This window comes from Adiantum capillus-veneris, chromosome 15 (genome assembly GCF_014529385.1).
Source record: "Adiantum capillus-veneris isolate H3 chromosome 15, ASM1452938v2, whole genome shotgun sequence".
Lineage (NCBI taxonomy): Eukaryota > Viridiplantae > Streptophyta > Polypodiopsida > Polypodiales > Pteridaceae > Adiantum > Adiantum capillus-veneris.
Window position 1 is genome coordinate 56,697,478 of NC_140945.1, and position 14,789 is coordinate 56,712,266.

Consider the following 14,789-nt stretch of genomic DNA (forward strand, 5'->3'; position numbering starts at 1 on the left):
AAAATGACACACTGCTCACCAAATCAATTGTGCATACCAATGGCAAAGTTTCTTCTACTACTATGCGGTGTAATGTTGGCATGTTGGGTCATGGCTGGTACATGCATCCTAAGTGCCAACAAACAGCAGTTGATGATTTAGTTGACTGTGATGCCCCAAATGCAATACCAAAACTACATGAGAGAAGCATGGGAGAGTTGCTATCATGACCAATGCCTTGCTTGGTAAGGATGATGAGAGGGGATGCTAATGCATCTAAAGAATTCGTCGTTCAATGCAAACACTATATCCATAGAAGGATACCAGCTCTCTATTAGTCTATTTAGAGGGCCACTACCACTCACCAGGGTCCCATATCAATTGTGTGAGGGAGACATCTCTAGCCTACGTCTCCAGCCTAATCGAAAATTCGTTGCCCCCTTAGAGAGAAACATAGGATGTTAAGACAAGACATCATGTGAAGGGATCCCATTACTTAATTCATTCCCAAGAGACCTCAAATTGACCTGATAAATCTTGAACTTAACATACACACACACACACACACACACACACACACACACACACACACACACACACACACACATAGATAAAGAGAAAGGAGGGGGGGGGGGGGGGGGGGGGGCACACTTTTCATGATTAGGAGGAGTATGTTGGAGCTTGGCATGATCAACTAGAAGGAGATTTGTCCTTGGTCAATCCACAAGAATGTGGAGAGTAATTATACTTCATTAGTTGTTCCATCTTACACTCAAAAAGGTAGACATAGTGTTGATCCAAAATATAGATTTGTGCTTGGTTGATGTGAATGTGGACCCCACTTAGACTTTGTGTGTTATCATACATTGTCATCTAGAAAGTAGTTATAGTGGTTGATGCACAAGTGTATTAAAGAGCTATAAAAGCTCACATGAGAATCATAGACATTTGCCCTCCCTATGAAGGGAAGGAGAACATTGCTTCAATTGATGCACATATAGCCGCAGCAACGCGTGGGTCACATAGTAGTTTTGTATATAAGTGTCCAAATTCAAAGGGAAATAGAAACAACTACAACACTCATGAGCCTCACAACAACAACCATTGTGCTACAAACGGGAGCGCGGAGAGCCCTACAAAATACCAAAACTAGATACTATAGACAATGAGACACACAAATCTGCATACCTGGCAACCATCCTTGCACATAATCAAGCTACACACGAGCAGAGAGAGACAGAGAGGGAGATAGAGCGAGAGAGCACGTGCAGGCGCACCTCTTAGAGCGGAGTGCTACGCCGGCACGGCGAGAGAGAAGAGGGAAGAGGAGAGAAGAACAACGCAAGCACTGGGTGCAATCTCCCCCCATGCAAGAGTGACCATTTCCCTCTTGCACGTATTTGTTTTATAGATTTCTTGAATGGTCAAATGTGACTACAAACTGGCCGGCCGGTCATAAATGGCCAAAGCTCATAAAAGAGCACTTGAATAATAAAATGTACAATGTATATATTTTCATTCGCATAAGCCTAGCTCAGTCTAGTCTTTTCCACGTGTCATCACAGCTGCAATAAATAAGATATCAATTCCATAACATACCTCTCCGTTGGAAAGAAACTGTCCTCATTTGCAAAGATAAAAATCTGCAAACAATACTTGTCAAAAACAGTGATTAGAAATCTATAGCAAATAGTAAAAGAAAAATCCATAAAATTAGACAACTTATGCCTGCCATCATCCACATACTACCTATTCTAGTGTCCCATACCACTAGAATAAGCAGTATATGTCATACCGTGATGAATTAGGATATCATTGGTCACACTCATCATTGTATAAATCAATTCTCATCAATCTCAAGTTCACTTCCATAAAGACTGTCACGACAGAAAATCATCATATACCAATTCCAAATCCAAATCCAAATCCACAATATCTTTCCTTTTCTATACCCGGGTGACAAAATCATACCAGTTACAGTGGTGGCCAACCACTGCAGCATGATTTTGTGATCGGTGTTGCCTCATCCGGCGAGTCTACACCAATAAAATGTGTTGCCTAAATCGGCGAATCTGCATTTGGTATAAGTGTAAAAATCATGAATCTGCAATTTATCAATGTGCTGCCTAAATCGGCGGATCTGCACCAAGATGAGTATCTACACACTACCTAAATCGACGAATCTGTGTGTCCGTGACAAATGGACTAGACAATACATAAAAGGGAAAAGTTTTTACTATGTGTGTGACACCATTTTGGAGTATAGCAAGGTGCTTACAAAGTGTTGGTCACTATCCAGAGCACCGTAGCTCACATGAGTAGCTGCATAGCTTATTGACAAATTATCTCAATAAAGAATTCTTTCAATACAATCAAAAGCCATGTCCTTAGTAGTGCTGTTTGAGTATTTAGCGTAGAACACAATGGAGAGAAATCAAATAAGAAAAGAGGAATGACGTATTTGATGTACATACCAGGAGGGTAAACCGTATTTGAATATATAGACCATTTTTGGTATATGGATGAGGTACTGCAACTCGCATTTTACACCAAAGTATAGTTAACAAAGTCAAAATGTTTTGTAACCGTGTTGTTCTTTGTGGAATGGTATATGTGTAGGACTTTGAAAATCATATAATTTTGAGAGAGTCCTATTAGTGTATGATTACTTGTGGTTACGAGAAGATTTTTCAAAACCAAAAATTAAAAATGCGGAGAGAACTCACCTGTGTGCTTTCTGTAAACCATTAGACTCTGGATGATGTACTACATCTGAAAATATGTACTAGTTTGTGCATGGGGAGAGAGGTACAAGTAGGAGACAACTGCAACCAGCAAACTTAGACCAAAGTATAGGTAACAGATCCAAAATGTGATAGTGTGGGGTTAATGATTAGTCAGGAACTTGACAACTGCAAAGGGGATTAGTATACAACGGAGACAAATGTGAGACAACTGGGGGGAAAGCAATTTTCTACAGTGTTAACTTAATAGCATAGATAAAGTAGTCACAATCGAAAAAATGTATGAACGACATTTGATTTAAGTTTAGAGATTAATGTAAGGGATAAAATTACAGTACACGAATTTCTTACAGACATCTACTAAATGAAGCAGCCCTCATGATATTGCAAATTGTTGTTTCTAAAATGCATAAAAAAAGTTTATTATTATTTTTAATTATTTAAAAGACATTGACTTAATGTGTCGTCATCATGTACAGGCCATACTATAAACAGTAAAGAAAACTGTGCAAAATTCATTCCGTTGTAGCGGCTCTTTCCTAGAAGTCTCCATTTACAACATGCAATTCTAGTTAGACACTCGCGATAGGTGTGTGTGTGTGTGTGTGTGTGTGTGTGCGTGCGTATAGCACTCGAATTTACAAATGAGTGTGTGTGTGGGTACCAAGAAGTCATCGACTTGTGAGGTTGTGGATAATCAAATATAAAGATTGGGGCCGTAGTTTGGTTTGAGCATTGGATATCGACCATCATCCAAAAGAGAAGGGGGAGAGGGAGGGGAAAGAGAGAGATAAATGAAATGAAATGTTATATTAACAGTCTTCAAAATGCCCAAATTTCCTATGAGAACAATCGGATACAATCCTTGGGGATCTACTCCAATGCCGGGGTACAAAAATAAAGTGAAAGACTCGACGAATTAGAAGCCAACATCATCATTGACAATGCCCACCAACGCGTTGTCGGAGAAAGTATTACAGTGATTGTTGAAGAACTTCATCGATGTCCAGCTCTGTAAGTAGGGGAGGATGCCATAGGTGTGTGTGCATCCAATGCAATAGACGAGGAGGGGAGGAGAGAGAGTAATTAAATGTTTTCCTATGGGACCTACCTCATACAATCTTTAGGGTTTTAATACTATGTCTGGGTAGCTCTGATACCACTGCTACAAATGGGAGCGCGGAGAGCCCTGCAAAATACCAAAACTAGATACTATAGACGATGAGACACACAAATCTGCATACCTGGCAACCATCCTTGCACATAATCAATCTACACACGAGTAGAGAGAGACAGAGAGGGAGATAGAGCGAGAGAGCACGTGCAGGCGCACCTCTTAGAGCGGAGTGCTACGCTGGCACGGCGAGAGAGAAGAGGGAAGAGGAGAGAAGAACAACGCAAGCACTGGGTGCAATCTCCCCCCGTGCAAGAGTGACCATTTCCCTCTTGCACGTATTTGTTTTATAGATTTCTTGAATGGTCAAATGTGAGTACAAACTGGCCGGCCGGTCATAAATGGCCAAAGCTCATAAAAGAGCACTTGAATAATAAAATGTACAATGTATATATTTGCATTCGCATAAGCTTAGCTCGGTCTAGTCTTTTCCACCTGTCATCACAGCTGCAATAAATAAGATATCAATTCCATAACAGTTTGTGAGCAAGGAACCACAATATGCAATAGGTGGTGGGAGGGAGGACCTCTCTTGCATCCAAAAAATGAGGGCCCACATTGTGCACGTACACTGTAAGGGAGGGCTAGGACATACCCCTGCCCTCACGGGCGATGTCTCTAGAGTAGTTGTTTCCCTCCCTGACTTGCATCTACTCCCTATCACATGTGGCCCTGCAAGATCCCCAACTCCGACCCCTTGCAAGCTGAACAGAAGGCACATCGAGGATGACGCAGAAGTGCAAACCCTCCAATTGTCTAAATCAATCTCTTATATAAATTGATCATCTTATGCAAAAGTAAAAACATCAACACACATGTTAAAGGATAGACTTACTCAATCTTATACAACAAATCTGAGTGAGTGAGTCCTTACATGTGAACTTCCAAGACCTTGTTGTACATGTTCAATCTTCTGCAAAATATGATAGGGTGAGGAATTGTGTGTAGTGTTTGGGAAAGTGTGTCTCAGCTTACAATCGTGCTAGAATTAGAATTCAGAAATACCGGTTCACAGCAACAGGAAAAGGAAAAGAGTGATAGAAAATTAGTGTAAAAATAGTAACCAATAGCTCAATTTTTCAAAATTTGCTCTTTACAAAATTTTAATAGGTTGAGAAAATGAATTTTCCCCAACGCTGGTCGTGAGTCACCTTGAATTCAAAGTAGACCTCCAAAGCATTTAGAGAAGACAATAAGTGCTTTATATGATGTTCAATAGCCTTTTTCCAACAAGCCAACATGTTCAACATTCAGAAAATGAAGGTGAGGCTTTAGAATATTCTGTATACCACCAACTTTGTGGAAAATACATAGTGATTAGCAAGGTCTAGTTCGTTTGAATTTTTCATGTATTCCTTAGGATGCTTTATGTTACATCAATTATTGTTAATGCTAAGCCTATCAATTAAGCCATGAAAAATTGTTACTTTAGAAATTTCCTTCATACCAACATTTCAATGCCATTCCTTTCACTACCTACCAAAAAAGGAGAATGGAAATCCTCCTTTTCTTGCTCTCCCTATGAATAGGGGCACACACTCACTCACTCATTCAGTAGATGTTGCACAATTTTGTGCTGAATTTTAAGGACTTGCACTTTCTTATTTGATTTTTGGCATGTAGGTGTATGAGACAGATGAACCTTTTAGAAGAACATAAAGGCAAAAGAATTTCGATGATGAGAAAGAATGTGTGTGAATCTTCAAGCAATCAGCATATGCTTTCAAGGTGGTAAGACACTAGAAGATGCCCCACATTATGGTTAGCAAATATCTTTGGCTTGCGTCTTGCCATAGTTGGGTTGTTGGCTCGAGTCACCCACATTGTAATTTACCTCAACATGAGGCACCACATACCTAGCTAGGTACGATTGCGAGCAGGGGACCCCCGCCCCCCGGCCTGCACGACGGTCCTACCTAGCTAGGTATGGGGGGGCGGCTACCCCCAATTGTACCTAGCTAGGAATGCGGTGCCTCCCTCATAGTTGTATGAAAACCACTGAAAAAGACTCCGTTCTCCTACATGAGAAAATTTCTAAATCTTCTTGTGACAATAATGTCGACAGAACAATAGTTTGCTTGCTTAACTCAATTTTCAACCATGGAGCCAAAAATACCTCCGCAACAAATGAAAATGTGATCATTATTAGCACCGTGGCTCTTGCTCATGAAAATCTAGAGATTTTGTATATATTTGAATACTTTAGAGTGTTTTTTAAATGGCATGCCACCTTTTTACTTGTTAATAATGGGTATATATCCAAAATGGGCAAACGCCCCCATCCGAAATCAACCCCAGTAGGTCTGCTCAATTTTGAGTTTGGGCTTCATTAGGGGGATATGGGACGAGCATCTAGTTAGCTTCTTTCTTTCGATCGATGTGCAGGGTGGCTCCCTTGTCAGCCGGTTTCTATAAGTCCTATTTTGATGTAACTATTGGTTTGTGGTGTATTTCTAGACATGGCTCAACTTCTGTTGGTGGGTTGTGGTTGTTGTAAGGCTGGATGCCCTCGCTCAAAATTTGGAGCAGGGTTGTTAATGTAAATTTTTGGATCTATTTAATACATTATACTCACTATTGTGAGTTTTGCAAAAAACAAAAGCACTTATTTTTCAAATTCCACTTAGAATGGACTTATTTCAAAATGTCCAAAGCCATAGTTTTAGGCGTTTTTCAACCTCTTTTTTGGGGGATCTGAAGTTGAAAAATAAATAAATAAAATGTTTATCACGTAGATTCAATAGTAAAAATTATTTTACTTTATATTTTCACTTTAAAAAAGTGTTAAAAAAATAAACTTAAGGAAAAATTTAGATTCAATAGAAAAAGGATCACTTTTATTGGAAAAAGAATCGTAGCTAAAAAGTTTTATAAATAGTCTTTGAACACATGTGATATATAAGTTTTCCTTGTGATGGCCCCAAAATTTCAACCCTCGTTTCTTGCTTGAAAGAAAAAACATTCTTCTTCTCTTCAATATCAACAGTCTAGCGTGAGTTTATCAAGGGTGCTATACCTTACAAGAGGGAGCGTTCAAATGCAATAACGCTTTGAAATTATTGATGAAAGTGGCACTAAGTCGATTCTTTAGGTGGACATATTAGAGACATGATGTTGAAAAATTGCCTCGTATCAAGGAAAATTGGATAATCTCAAATTTCTTTTTTTTTTGTGCATATTATCTCAATGGCTTATTTGAGAATATACAATGTTAAAGGTATTTAAGGGATTAAAGGAAATTTTTAAGGCATTTGAAAGATTAGAGACACTCAAGCCCCATCGATAGTACACTTTATAGTGAATCAGAAGAGGACACATAAGCAAGATTTCAAGCATATTTCAAATTTTTGTCTCTATATCTCTGTGTGTTCATGTATTTTTTGGCGGCCATCTATTATTGGCAAACTTGATTATTCAAAGGAACCACCGTGATCAACGAGCACCCTCCGCTAGACTGGAAGCTGAGTTGTCCAATGTTTCAAAGAAACGAAAGTGTGCTGACGTAGAGTGAGGCAAGGGTAGACTATCAAAAGCAGGCATCAAAATGATGGAGGTTAGTGTCACTATCTCCATAAGGGGTGGGGATGTAGATATAGCCTTGCTGCAATAGATAGAACGGTTTCTTCAAAATGAAGCTCTGGCTGGGTTATGTGCGGTTGAGAGGGGAGGAGCTCTTTCTCACCTGCATTTAGAAATGGTGGTCCGGTTGTGGGCAACATCGCTTATTGTTGTGAACAAAAAAGTCAAAGCATATCTAGGATGGGATAAATTATTACCTGCGGCGGGTGGGATGGTATTGTGTCGGGGACTCAAACAATGGAAGATACACGCTTTTAAAGGGATGATAGGCTATTGTTTGAAGGAGAGCAGTGAGCCGCATTTTCAGAAAGCCATGCATAGTATCAGTGTTGATGATGTGAACAAAGGCATAGAATTGTATAGCTTATATGGTGTTTATGAGGTGAAGAATAAATTTTTTCTAACGCCGGAAAATATTTTTGATAGAGCATTGATGTTTTGGAAGTATAGCTTGCGGCACTCTATAGGTAACGATTTTTTATCGACATTACATAGAATGGTCAAGACCGGTAAATACTATTCGTCTTCATCATGGATAACTCCACACCAAGGGCGAGGCATGGATAACTCTGACGTTAGACAAACTTTATGCTTCACCTCATCAGCATCATATAAGCTATACAATTCTATGCCTTTGTTCACATCATCAACACTGATATTATGCATGGATTTCTGAAAATGCGGCTCACCGCTCTCCTTCAAACAATAGCCTATCATCCCTTCAAAAGTGTGCATCCTCCATTGTTTGAGTCCCTGACACAATACCATCCCACCCGCAGGCAATGATTTATCCCATCCTAGATATGCTTTGACTTTTTAGTTCACAGCAATAAGCGATGTCGCCGACAACCGGACCACCATTTGTAAATGCAAGAGAAAAAGAGCTCCTGCCTTCTCAACCGCACATAACCCATCCAGATTTTCATTTTGAAGAAACCGTTCCATCTGCTGCAACAAGGCTATATCTACATCCCCACCCCTTATGGAGATAGTGACACAAACCTCCATCACTTTGCTGCATGCTTTTGATAGTCTGTCCTTGCCTCGCTCTACATCAGCATGCTTTCGTTTCTTTGAAACATTGGACGGCTCAGCTTCCGGTCTAGCACCAGCTTCAAATTTTAGCCGGACCATCATGTACAGACACAAACAAGCAGTGCCAACACAACAAATACTTTATCTTGTTTTTGTCCTGCCACCACACCGACCACAAACTGTGACAGGAAATCTTCAAAATAACTCTCTCTCACACACTGTCAACCACCAAGAGCTGAATGGCCACGTACAAACAATAGACAACGTACATAGACACAGACAACAAAAAACAAAAGTCAACTTACACAAAGCCCTGCTCCGGGTTGCTTGGGACCACCACAGACAAAAGATCGCTAGCAAAGATTGTATAAAATAAAACCCACAAGCGCCTCCTAGCATAACAGATGTCGATATCTCCGGCTACTCTCTCCCCATTGCCAATGTCCTGCCACGTCGTGAGATCTTTTTGTTTTGCTCTCCTTTTCTACCTAACTGTCAAGGCATCTCATCAGATTCGCACTAGTTCGACGTGCTTGCAAAATTAGAGGGACATACTTACGTTGAGGACATTAAATACATTTTTCAGTAATGCAATTAGCCTTTCTCATGCAAGAGCCATTTAAAAAACATGACCAACAGCAGAAAACATCACGTAGCTCCTTGTTTGTGTTTTTGTTTAATAAATATCTTGCAATTTAGTGTCCCTCGATCTTTAAAGCTAAAAAAGACATTTAGTGACATTCACTTGCAAAGATGGATTTTTCACAAGGTTAAACTTTTAAAAATTTCACATAAATCCATGTGCCACAACATACAACATGTACATACAAACAACAAGGTGTTCATGTACATGTTTTTGTTCTTCTTGGATTGATGCTTAGATATGGTTTCAATTGTACATTTATTCCAAGACCTCTTGGGTTTGGAAGACTAGGATAAAACACCCAATATTGTGCCACCTAAGAGAGGCGATGTATTGTTGCCACGGGTGTATTCGAGATCTGAATGCAAGCAATATGTGGGATAGAGGCGACATTGCAAGCAGTGTGATACGAAGGACGCAAGTTGCCAAAGAAAATTTATTGTATAAAAAAAGTGGCCGTCAATAGGAAGACATCGAGAGGTTCAATTAAAATGTGTCCCACAACTGGAGTAAAATTGTTTTATTGAAAGGGGTGGATGGATCCCAGCACAGGGATCTGGTTTTTAATCGGTCCCTTTACCATACTCTATTCAACTTTTTTAGAAAGAATGTTCATGCACCATATCAAAACCTTCAGCAATCGCAAGGGTCTTTTATAGTTTTTCAATAGATTTTTGAAAATTACCTTAAAAAAAGACATTGCCATGTCTAGTTGTGCTACCAAACTAGTGTTACCGGACTCAAGGAAAGTCCCTTTGATCTCTCAATGTGATTGATATATTCCTTGGACATAATTCCACTTAAAATGCACTTATTTCAGTAGGTTTAAGGGCGAGTCGAGAGGAGTGGTCATTAGGGAGTGCAGTGTGGGAAAGCAAGCAACGGCGGCAGATCAAGGATGCTCTACCAGACAAAGCACGGCTTGATCCATATGATGTCGTCTGTGGGGGCCTTCTTCAAGTGGCAGTTGGAGGCATTTTCTGTGGCACCAGGCTGCGACCTACGCTAGGGCATGTCTCTCTATGATAGCTTGTTTGGGTGTGGGGTCTCTCGATGGTGGTGGTTCGGCCTCGTTTATAAGTGGCACGGGGTGTCACTCGAGGGATCGACGGCGACGAGCGTGATCGGCAGGGCGGAGAGCTTTAGGCCGTTGGATCGATGCGCCTAGAGGGGGCAGGTTTTTATACACGTAAAGGTGAATTACCTACATGGAGGCGCGTTAGGCGGGATGGTTGAGGTCTGCGAGTGGGTTGGAAGGGGTCGCGAGCTCGAGGTGGGAGAGGGGCAGACGGCACGCTTTTTTTTCTCCAACCATCTGAGATCCAACGGTGGGATGCACCCGAGCCGTTGATCCCTAGAGTGCACCCCGTGTGCTTTATCGACGAGGGTGGTTTGGTGTCTTCTACATGGGATGATGTGCTTCTTGGCAGAGTTGGTCGGCTCACTTGGGACTCGTGGATGTCGGTGGCAGTGGCATCTCATTGGTGGCTCCTTGGGTGACCTTCCCAATGATGGGAACTTTGGGCCCCGTCCTTTCGGTTTTACAATCTTCTCGTTCTCCTCTCCATGTTGCGGTTCTATTGGTGGCTCACGTCGGAGGAAGTGCTTTCAAGTGGCAGATGGGGGTACTTTTGTGGCAATCGGGGTTAGCTTCTTTCTTCTGATCGATGTGCAGGGTGACTCCCTTATGAATCGGTTTCTGTATGCCCCTTTTTTATGTAACTATTGTCTTGTGGTATATTTCTAGACGTGGCTCAGCTTCTGTTGGTAGGTTGTGGTTGTTGTAAGGTTAGATGCCCTGGCTCAAAATTTGGAGGAGGGCTGTTAATCTAATTTCTTGGATCTGATTAATGCATTATACTCACTATTGCGAGATTTTTTTAAGAAAAAAGCACTTACTTTTCAAATTCCACTTAGAATGGACTTATTTTAAGATGTCCAAAGCCATAGTTTTAGGAGTTTTTCAACCTCTTTTTTAAAGAGTTAAATGTTTTTTCTTTTAAAGTTTATCACGTGGATTCAATAGTAAAAAATATTTTATTTCATATTTTTACTTACTAAAAAATGTTGAAAAAATAAACTTAAAGAAAAATTAGATTGAAGAGAAAAAGGGTTACTTTTATTGGAAAAAGAATCATAGCTAAAAAGTTTTATAAATAGTCTTTGAACACATGTGATATATAAGTTTTCCTTGTAATGGCCCCAAAATTTCAACCCTTGTTTCTTGCTTGAAAGAAAAAACATTCTTCTTCTCTTCAATATCAACAGTCTAGCGTGAGTTTATCAAGGGTGCTATACCTTACAAGAGGGAGCGTTCAAATGCAATAACGCTTTGAAATTATTGATGAAAGTGGCACTAAGTCGATTCTTTAGGTAGACATATTAGAGACATGATGTTGAAAAATTGTAATTCTTTCCTCGTATCAAGGAAAATTAGATAATCTCAAAATTCATATTTTTTTGCAGTTTATGTCAATGGCTTATTTGAGAATATACAATTTTTAAGGTATTTATGGGATTAAAGGCAAATTTTAAGGCATTTGAGGGATTAGAGACACTCAAGCCCCATCGATAGTACACTTTATAGTGAATCAGAAGAGGACACATAAGCAAGATTTTAAGCATATTCCAAATTTTTGTCTCTATATCTCGGTGGGTTCATCTACTTTTTGGTGGCCATCTATTATTGGCAAACTTAAATATTCAAAGGTCTTTTGGTGACAAATTATCCATGAGCTCAAGAAAAAGTTTGTTGTCTTCTTGTGCTTCCATTGCAAGGTACAACTATGATGGCGAGTTAGAGATTGCCATATCTCAATCACATCTATCCCAATATACAAACCCCATAAGTAGTTGGCTGGGCATTATAGCTTAACATTTGACTACGTGGACATTTCTTTCTTTGCCGACAAGTGTAAAGCCCCTCGGTGGTCACTACTCAAAACGTGTACCATCCCACATGCATTTTCTCTCGACAGGATTATATATGCTCACTAAAATGCATGTGTGCCAAGTTTGTGGTCTCAATCGCAAACCAAGATCAGTCTTTGGCTATCATGACCAAGGATATGATTGACAAGGCCAAACTTTGCTGTGAAGGTAGTCAGTGGAAAGGGATCGAGATGCACGACAAAATTTTAGCCCTAGGGTGGGCTAGCATAAGACTGAGTGGCATCATGGGAGAGCTGGTGCGAAAGTGCAATAGAGCAATAAAGGCACTGGAATGGGGTGAATTAACCAGATATTTCGAGAAGTCCATCTCGCACTGGTCCCCTTGGCTGTCTAAAGCTACTAGAGTTAAACCCTTATTGGAGAGAAAATGCAAGAAGGATGAACAATAAAGGATATCAACGGCTGAGCCACTTCTGGGATACTAAAATAACTAGTGCTGGAAATCCGTTGACTAGGTTGGTTGCCCAGTTTCAACTCAATGGCACTGAGAAGCTACTCGTCAATAGGGTTGCAAAAGGCCTGGACCGTGTTCTCATATCGATCTTTGAATTTACTTTTGAGTTGAAAGCTTGGAAATGGCCCATGAGTAGACAATTTTCTGAACCCCATACCAAGGGCATTTACCAAATGTTAGTTCATGAGGTTGATGGGTTCGCCCCTTTAAACAAGCAGTGGAAGAAGCAATGTCGGAGGCTCGATGGGTAGAGGTCACGAAGAACATCTGGAATCCACAGTCGCCTCAGTTTATGAGGATATTTCTATGGAAGGCACTTTGTCGGGCCTTGCCGATAGTCGTCAAGATTCAAGCGTGTGGTATCAACAGACCTGATAGATGTTCAGGGTGCATATTGGCCATCGAAGACCTTTGCCACCTTTTCATGGAATGCTGGGCTATTAGAGGCCTTGCAGGAAAGATGTGCAAATGGATACAAAGGACGTGGAAGATAGGGTTTTTCAAGAGGGATTTGTGCCTTAGTGGCAAACAGTTTTGAAGTTTTGCACTTCTCATTTATACTCAAATTGTCAGATTTTGTTTCTTCAGTAATATCTAGAAGGCCACGAACTGTCGTGTCTTCGATAGCAACCTCCCTGTGGCTAGCTTCTGAGAGATTGTACAAGAAAGCAAGGACATAATTTATGTGGTAAGTAAAAGGTATAGCTCGGATGATTGGCTGGTCAAGCCCTGTGCAATAGTAAGCTACTAGGTACTTGTAACTAAGCTCGCTTGTAACCCTCTGTACCTCAAGGCTCGGCTTGAGCTTGAGCTGATTAGTATATATATTGGTGACTTTACAATACAGTCACTCACAATTATGAGTTTTGCAAAAAACAAAAAGCATAGGTTTTGTATGTATACAAAAGAGAGGGATGAGGATTTTCAAACGATACTCGCAGTGTAAACACAACATGTAGAGGAGTATTATTGACGATGTCTCAAAATCATTTGATATAGGGAGCTTTTGATGAGTGACTTCCCGAGATGTTCGAGAAAGGACAAGTAGACATTCTTAAGGGTTAGATAGTCCAATGTTTGTAAAAAGCTACGGTTTTGTAATTTTAATCAATAAAAATTGCAAATTCTTGCTTAGATTCCAAGCTTGCCTTAAAGAAAAGCAGTAAAATTTTCAACAAAAAAAAAAAAGTGTAAATATAGGCAGATGCATACAAATTTTAACCTAAAACTGTAGCCTTTTTTTTTGGTTAGAAAAGATGTTTTTGGCAAGCCCTGATGCACTCTATGTCTACAAGGGAACTTGATTCTTTTCTCACTTGTTTTGAATTCTTGCTAGTTTGGGTTCATATTCTGAAAAGACTTGAAAGTTATTTAACCGTTACATAAAGGTAATCCTTTTTTTTTGTTGCAAAACTCACAATTGTGAGTGGACAGTATTAAGAACATTAGAAATATACATCAACCTCGAGCTGAGACCGAACCTTGAGGGACATAGGATTACAAGTTTTCTGCTTGACAGAGAAACCACGACTACTCCTAGGCTTTACTTATTACAAGATGTCATGTATACATAAAGGTAATCCTAAGACAAATGAACAATATTGTGGAATTTAAGTAAATTGCCACTAGTGATAAGATCTATGGACCCTCTTTTGGGGGCTGGAAAATGGTAGAAGTAGACTACCATTCCAACCTCTACAAGAAGATGGAGGTCAAGGACCAAGGAGTGCCAAAAGAGTGAAGTGGCCATTTAAGGGGCCCTAGAGAATTGTAGAAATTCCCCCCTAGGAGATAGAAGGGGTGCTAATTAGGTTGGAGTGTGGTTAGGAGGATTTGAACAGACAACCCATGTTTGCAGAGGCAAGTGATTGATTGATTAGAAGCACATTGTCGATGGTTGCCTCTGACATTCGCATTTGGAGTTTCCATCAACTATTTGAATATTTTGAAGTTATTATCCATACATCCTGTTCCAAATGCCTTTTGGTACTCCTAAACTAGAGTAATTAGGTCATTTTAAGGATGTTATTCCAATAATGGTTTCAATGATACCTTCATGATTGAGATTGCAATTTATGTAAAGCTTTTCCATTAGTTACAACTTCTTTGCATTGTATTCTTTTGCTTTTGGAATTGCTTCTATCCACAACATTTGTATATGGAATTCCAACGTAAGAAGTTAAGCTGAAGGATCAACACTCTTTGCTTTACCTGATTATCACTAATGTA